This window comes from Heterocephalus glaber, unplaced genomic scaffold, assembly GCF_053883595.1.
Source record: "Heterocephalus glaber isolate CG9 unplaced genomic scaffold, H.glaber_assembly_v1.0 deba00000122, whole genome shotgun sequence".
NCBI classification, from domain to species: domain Eukaryota; kingdom Metazoa; phylum Chordata; class Mammalia; order Rodentia; family Bathyergidae; genus Heterocephalus; species Heterocephalus glaber.
In genome coordinates, this window is record NW_028258138.1 from 73,338,056 (window position 1) to 73,345,322 (window position 7,267).

Below are 7,267 nucleotides of genomic sequence, written 5' to 3' on the forward strand. Positions count from 1 at the left end.
ACTTGTGATAACGTGGTCCGTATTTTGTTTTTAATCAAACTCCAAATGGCAGAAAAAGTGGAGCCAAAGCTTCCTGAGCGTTCAGGCAGCAAAAAGTGGTGGGAAAAACAAGAGCTTGGAAACAGAGGCAGCTGGGCCAGTCCAGCTCTTCCACTAACAAGCTCTGAGAACTTGAGATTCTTTTATTTATTTTGGAGACCTGGTGTTCTCATCCACTAAAAAAAAAATAATACTGATTAAAATCAAGAAGGGAAATAATTACATTTACCTCATGTGTGTGAAAGTTATCAGATCAAAATGGAGTCACTGTGGCAAACCCTGACAAATGGAGCAGGGAAGGCCAGAGGAAGGTTCTCAGGGACACTGCCTGATAACAAAGACTAACACAAAAGACTCTGCCAAGGAGACTGGGGATGTAGCTCAGTGGTGGAGCACTTCCCTAGCATGCACAAAGCCCTGGTCTCCATCCCAACACTGCAACAAAAGAGAGAGAGAGACAGAGAGAGACAGAGAAAAAGCAACCTGTATCACAAAATCACACTTATCCAAAGATATTTGTCCATTAACTGTCCAGCCTTGAATTGGTGACTCCTTTCTCAGCCATCCTCATAGCCAAGGACGATTGTTCCAAAATGACCTATGTAACCACCCCCATTCTCCTTTTAAAAACTTTCCCCTGCCTCACAAGCACAAGGTCCCGAGTTCGATCCCTGGTACCAAAAAACCCCAAAACTTTCCCCTGCCTCAACCTCCTCAAATACACTCATAGTTTCACTATGGCACACATGGTCCCACTGCAATGTCCACTCCTGAGGAAATTTGTTATCCTTCTCTGTTTGTTATTTATACAGCACACATGGATTTTTGTGATGATGGAAAAAAGTGATGAACATGAAATGCCCTGGAAAACTTAGCTGCCCAATAGAGATTGTTTGCCTACTTCCTTTCCATCCCTCTTGTATCCTTCTCAGAGCCTTCAGCATAGAATACATATCGTATTTATGTCCTTAATATGATATCCTGAATATTTTCCCAGGACAAGGGAAACTTTTATAATTTAAAATAATATATTCTATTGTTGGATAGAAGGTTGTCCCTGAGGAGATATAGCCCAGGGAATACATTGTTGTGTATTTTTCTTTGTTCTAGTTCTTAATGATTTTCTTAGAAAAGATACCTAGAAGGCAGTTACTTAGCTCAGGATATGAAGACTTTAGCTAGCTCCTGACATTTGTCTGCAGATTAATTTCTTCCCAGCCCTATGAGGCTCCCCCAGCAACTGAGTTAACCCTGAGCCAGGGGTTTGATCGGGTGGAGAAGGTGACAGGAGGGAAATCACGCTGGCCTCTCCTTCCCTTTCCTTTTTCCCTCTTTTTTCCTAAACCACACACCCGCTGCCTGGACAGGCCTGATTTACCCTTTAATTCTTTCTTATATTAAAATACTGGAGCAATTAAAATTCTTTTAAGATTGTATTCAATTCAGAATTCTAGCTATAAAAAGCAGAAAGGGGACAATGTAGGAAGAGATGGAGGGAAGGAGGAAAATTCTCAGGTTTGGATACATGGAGATAGATCCTTTATGGAGACTCATTGTTTCCTAGCGGTGTCTTAGCTGTTTCATGAATAATTTACTGGATGGGTATCATTTGTTCCCCAAAGGAAGTGAGGACGTATTTTGAAATTTGTCAATGATGCAAATTTCCAGTGTGCTGTTCTATGCACTTTCCAGGCTTCAGCCCTCACAGCAAACCCAGAGTAGTTTCTATTATTAGCTCCATTTTGCAGAAGAGGAACAACTGCCCAAGGTCACATAGCTGGTAAGCAGAGGAGCTGGACTAAAGCCTGGACTCCAACCAGGAAGCGGTAGGTACTGGGTTACCCTTCACCAAGCAAATAAGGATCCATGTATTTGCATTGGCCAGACTGTGCTACTGTTCTATAATCGATTTACTCTTCACAAAACCCTTGTGCGAGTAAATGGTGGGGCTGGTACTCAAAAGTCCTGGGTCATTCCTCTGTGTCAGGGTCCCTGGGATTGCGCACAAGGATGCAAGAGTATGAGAGATTTAAGGACACCAGGAACTGCCTTTCCCAGCACCCGTCTGAGATGATCCCCTGACAAGAGGTCATGGCTGCTTTCTCCTCCCCACTTCTTCACTCACGTTTTCCTCCCCCACTTCATTAAGCAGACATGTTTCTCACACTAAGCAGTAGGGCTGTGGAGGTCCTGGGATGTAATAACTTCGCTGCCCAGAACAGCGGGAGAGGACAATCAAAAATACAGGTCTAGGGCCGGGGATTTAGTTCAGTGGTTCCGCCGCCTGCTGTGCAAGCTTAAGGACCCAAGTTCGATCCCCGGTACCAAAAAAAAAAAAAAAAAATACAGGTCTACAGGGCATCTTCTAACAAGTGAGCAAGCACAGGTCCAGGGGAGGGTTCATGTCTATCCCCTTCATATCCATGCTCCTAGGATGAGCACTGTGGCTTCATGGATGGGTGCTCTGATTCCATGGAAATGTTCAGAACTCAGATGAATTATAGGGTGGGGAGCAAGAAGGATGCCAACTATTGTTTGATAACCTTGCCTCTTCCATTCCCTAACTGCTGGGAAAAAATCGCCAAACTCAAAAGATCAAGGGCAAGTTGCAAGAAAGCAAAGCAAGAACACCACAGAACAACAATGAAGGCAGCAGAAGCTTATTTCTTCCATGTTGCACACTCACATCGAGGCTGCTAGCCTTGCCTAGCATCTGGGCTGAAGAAGCGTGCTGATAAGGACTCATCCTTGCTGCCTCTGTGCTGCTGTCAGTAGTGAGGAAGACCTCGAAAAGTCCTCTCCTTCTTCACCTTCACCTTGGACAGTGTCCAGGGGCAGAACTGAGAGCATTGCAGAGAGGGAGGCGGAGTTGCGTATTTGTTTGACAGAGGACTGGTACAACTGCAAGTAAAAAGGACCTTGTATAAGGTCAGGTAGTATTGGGCATTTTCCTGGACATTAATTCCATTAATTTTAAACAGCATAGAGCTGACATACAGTTAACTTCACGTAACACCCACGCCCACCACAAACTTATCCATAGCCCCTTTTAGATTCCTCCTCCCTTCTCCCTTCCTGTCTCCCCACCCCATTCTCAAGCAGTCACCATAGGCTTCCTGTCACTATAGATTGGTTTTCAACAGGAAGATACTGTACACCCTCCTGTAAACAGTTCATTTAACAATGATCAATTAATACATGATTTGTAAATCCTGAACTTTGTGGTATACTAAGGTGCTTGCACACTCTCTTGTTATCTCCCCCCTCCATTAATTTTTTTCATTCTAGAAATAACTCACATTCTACACCCCTATTCTCTAAACTTTGGCTTTAGGGCAGGGATTTAGCTCAGTGGTGCCACCGCCTACCTCGCAAGTGCGCAAGGTCCAGATTTCGATCCCCGGTACCCCCCCCAAATAAATAAATAAATAAAATTTGGCTTTGTATTTAATAATTGTCAAAGTTTAACTATTTCTGCAATGTTTGATATCAATGATAATCATGATATTTCAATACAAAGTAAAATTTTGACAGATATTACAGTCAGGACATTTTTAAAAATGTTTTTGGAGTTCTAGGGAAAAATTAAAATAACTCAAACATATTTTAGTTTCAGAGAAACAGGATAGAGTGAGCAACAAAATGCTTTCAAGCTTCAAAATATATTACATTAGAATAAAATTTTATGGGGGAAATAGAATGGTATACAAGTTTAAAGAACTACAGAAACAATATATATATTTCCAATTGTTAAAGAACACTTCCTGTACTTTTTTAAATGCCTTGCTTTTTAGGTTCTATTTGCTACATTTAAAAGAATAGTTTTATTTTGTAAATGTCAGTATTTACAGTATGCCAGAAATTATATCTTTTGCAGCTCTTTAAACTGGATGAAAAATTCTGGATGTCAATGTGAAAATGGTGAGGGTGTAACCAAATTATTCAAAATCCTTTCAGAAAATATGTGGTAAAAAAATATGTAATACTAATAGCCACTGCTCTACCCACCAGCACCTCACATAAAAAGTGAGGAAGAAAATGCCTGGTGCCAGTTAACAGGGGCAGGTGTGCTGTTCAGGGAACTGGTTTTATTTTACCTCAGCACTGTAGACTCTTTCTGGCTCAGGCAGGCAAACACACATGTGTCAAACTCTTCTGTGAAAGGGATTTAAAGATGAAGCTCCTCAGCCCAGCTAATCTTACATCTTCCTGTCAGGGTACTTGGGTAGAGGCAGAAGTTGGAAGAGAAACATGGGCCAGGAGAGTTAGTGCTGAACGACACCTGTGGGTACCCAAGAGCTGGTGAGCTCCTATGGCTGCAAGAACCTGAGTCAGCCTGTTCAGGAAGAAAGCAAAATGGCTGAATATCCAGAGGAGAAGGCTCCTCTCTCACCCCTCCCCTCCCCCTCCCCCTTTCCCCTTCCTCTCCCTTCCCCCATCCCTTCCTGTTCCCTCTCCTCCTCTCTTTATTCTTCTCAGCAGTCCAGCCTCTTACCTGTGGAGTCTTTGTGTGTCTGCTCTCTTCATCTATCACTGGTGACCAATTTTATTTTCATTTTTCAACCCAAATTATGCAGAAAACCAATCCAGTTGATGAAACTGGTTTGCATTTGGGCTTTTGGGTAGAGTCCTTACATGCCTGCTTGGGCAGAGTCCTTCATTTATGAGTTATAATTGTGTCGGATGGAGGAGGCTCAGAGAAGGCAGGTGGTGGTGGAAAGACTGTTTTCAGAAATTTGTGAATGTTAGACTTGACAGGATGGAAACTGAGACATTCACCTGTCGTTGTCTCAGGTTGAATGGCTATCTGGTCATCCTTGTGTCCCTCTCATAAATCATGTAGAAATAGCAACTTGGATATCACCATTCAGGGTTCTTGTTCCCATGCAGACATTAAAATGAAGCTCAAGAGAGCATAGGTGCTTTCTGTGTCCCAAAAGATGCTGTACACAGGAGCAGTGATCCTACCCTTTACAGAAAACAGGTGCTGGCAGAGGCTCCAAGGGAGCCAGGGAGGAACTCCAGGAACCCTTCGCTTTTTCCCCAATACCTGAGTCAGAGAAAGGAACGGAGAAGGGATAATTGTAGTTTCCCAGGCAGCTTTGATGTTGAGGGCTTGAGAATCATGTCCAAAATGTCTGTCTTGCCTGCCGGATTCAGTTCCCCAGCACTGACTTTCTTCTTTGAGGTCAGCCCCTGAAAGCCATTATGATGGTGATGATGATGTATTATTATTTTGAGACGGGGTCTCATTATGTAGTTCAGGCTAGCCTTGAACTCACTATGTAGCCCAGGCTGGCCTTGAACTTGCTTTAATCCTCCTGCCTCAGCCTCCCAAGTGCCACCACACTCAGTGAAAATCCTTATAATTCACTGTTAACCAGTCACTTTAGCTAGAATCTGCTTATCTCATTGTTTTTGTTTTGTTGGCAATGGGCATTGAACTCAGGGCCTTCATTCTGAGCTAAGGGCCAGAAGGCCCTTTCAAAAAAATTTTATTTTGATAAAGGGTCTCTCTAAATTGCCCACCCATACTGGACTCAAATTTGCTATCTTCCTGTCTCAGCCTCTAAGAGTGCTGAGATTACAGGCATATGCCACCACACCCAGCTTGATTGATATTTTTCTTTCTTTCTTTTTTCTTTTCTTTTCTTTTTTGTGGTACCAGGGATCCAACTCATGACCTTGCACTTTCCAGGCAGGCATAGCACCACTGAGCTATGTCCCCAGCCCTCAATTGGTATTTTAAAGAAAAGAGACCCAGGAAACCTAGGACATCAAAACAGACAAGATTTTATGGCAAAAGAAGGAGGAAGAGGGGGAGAGAAGCAGATGAGGATGGAAGGGGGAGGAGTTGGGAGGGTCCTCAAGGGCTGTATGATCTGGAGCCTGGGGGTCCAGAGACCAATGAGGAAGAAGTGAGTTCCTGGTGAGGGAGGGAAGTCACCTCAGCTGAATTCCTTGTTCTCCTAGAATTCGCCCTGCCACTAAAACTGGAGAATCACTTCTAAGGAGACACCATCTGATGTTCCTGTAAATTGGACACAATTTTAACTATATATACACTTTGATCAATCTTATTTCTCAGAATTCTCCTACCATGATAGTTATGCACGTATAAGGATAGTCGTTGCAACATTGTAATGCAAGGCTGAAAACTTCCTAAAAGCCAGTTATTGGGTGTTTGGTTAAACAAATGAAAGGGCAATCCTCAGGGAAAGACCGGCACAGAAAGCCCTTGAGGACCTACTGGGGAGTGAAGGAAGCTGGGGTGGTGGCCGTGTCTGTCACTCAGAATGCGCTCCTGGGCAAATGGTAAAATCAGTGTCAGGTTAAAGTGCAGGCCAAAGCCAAAGAGTACCATGTCAGCATGAAACTTCCAGAATGCAAGAATGAATCTGAAATTTCATCCAAAGTGCAGAATGTAATTGCTCTTGTAATTTTGCTATTATGATTGCTAAGGGTCAAATTTTAAGGTTACCATTACTGCACAGTGGCAGAACTTGCTTGGCATGGTCAGCTGCAAGACGCTCTGGTGGTTCTTGATTGCTGCTTTACCATAAGGAAACTGATGCCCATTTCTGCTGAGCCTGGTGAAGAAGCCAAGTATTTTTGATATTAGTCTTCCTGTGCTTTTCTTTATTCTTTGAATATTTCTTCTGATGTCTGGCTCAAAGATGATTTAATCATGGATATTGTACATTATTAGGTAATTTTTTCTGCTTATGAGATGTTCAAGTAGAAAAGCTGACATTCTTTTTTTAAAAAATTCATTTTGATACAATGTGCATTCCCAAATACAATTTATTCTTGAAAGACTCGTAACCTAAATGGAATTAAATTCCAAAAATCAAACATAATTCTTAAAGATTATTTTATTGAACATAATGAATGTGAAATAGACACCAAACCAGCTGACAAATATTAGAATTATTATTTAATCAAATCTCTATTATTCTGCTTTGGATTATTAAAAATTGTTTAGTATATATTGGCTTATTGTGATTATAATGTTCCTTTTAAAGTTACCGAGTTAACATTCTCAAAATTCTTTTTAACTCAGCCTTTTCCTAATTTATTTGCTATTTGAAATATTTGAATATAAAATTAGTACACAATCATTAGTTATGGTGGCATTTATATCTTACAATATTAAATCTAATCTATATATAGTTTAACTAATTGATAGTATTTTAACATATGAAGTATAAAAGATTTTTCCTACAAG

The 7,267-nt window shown here is 41.6% G+C and overlaps 1 long non-coding RNA gene across 1 annotated transcript; it reads right to left on the minus strand.

The window, feature by feature from the left end:
- Positions 1–2,711: 2,711 nt before the first annotated feature.
- Positions 2,712–5,250, minus strand: LOC110347309 (uncharacterized). Its single transcript, XR_002391843.2, has 3 exons — positions 4,535–5,250; positions 4,137–4,375; positions 2,712–2,940 (listed from the first exon to the last, which is right to left on the minus strand). It is a non-coding gene; the product is annotated as an uncharacterized LOC110347309 (long non-coding RNA).
- Between the last annotated feature and the right edge of the window lie 2,017 nt (positions 5,251–7,267).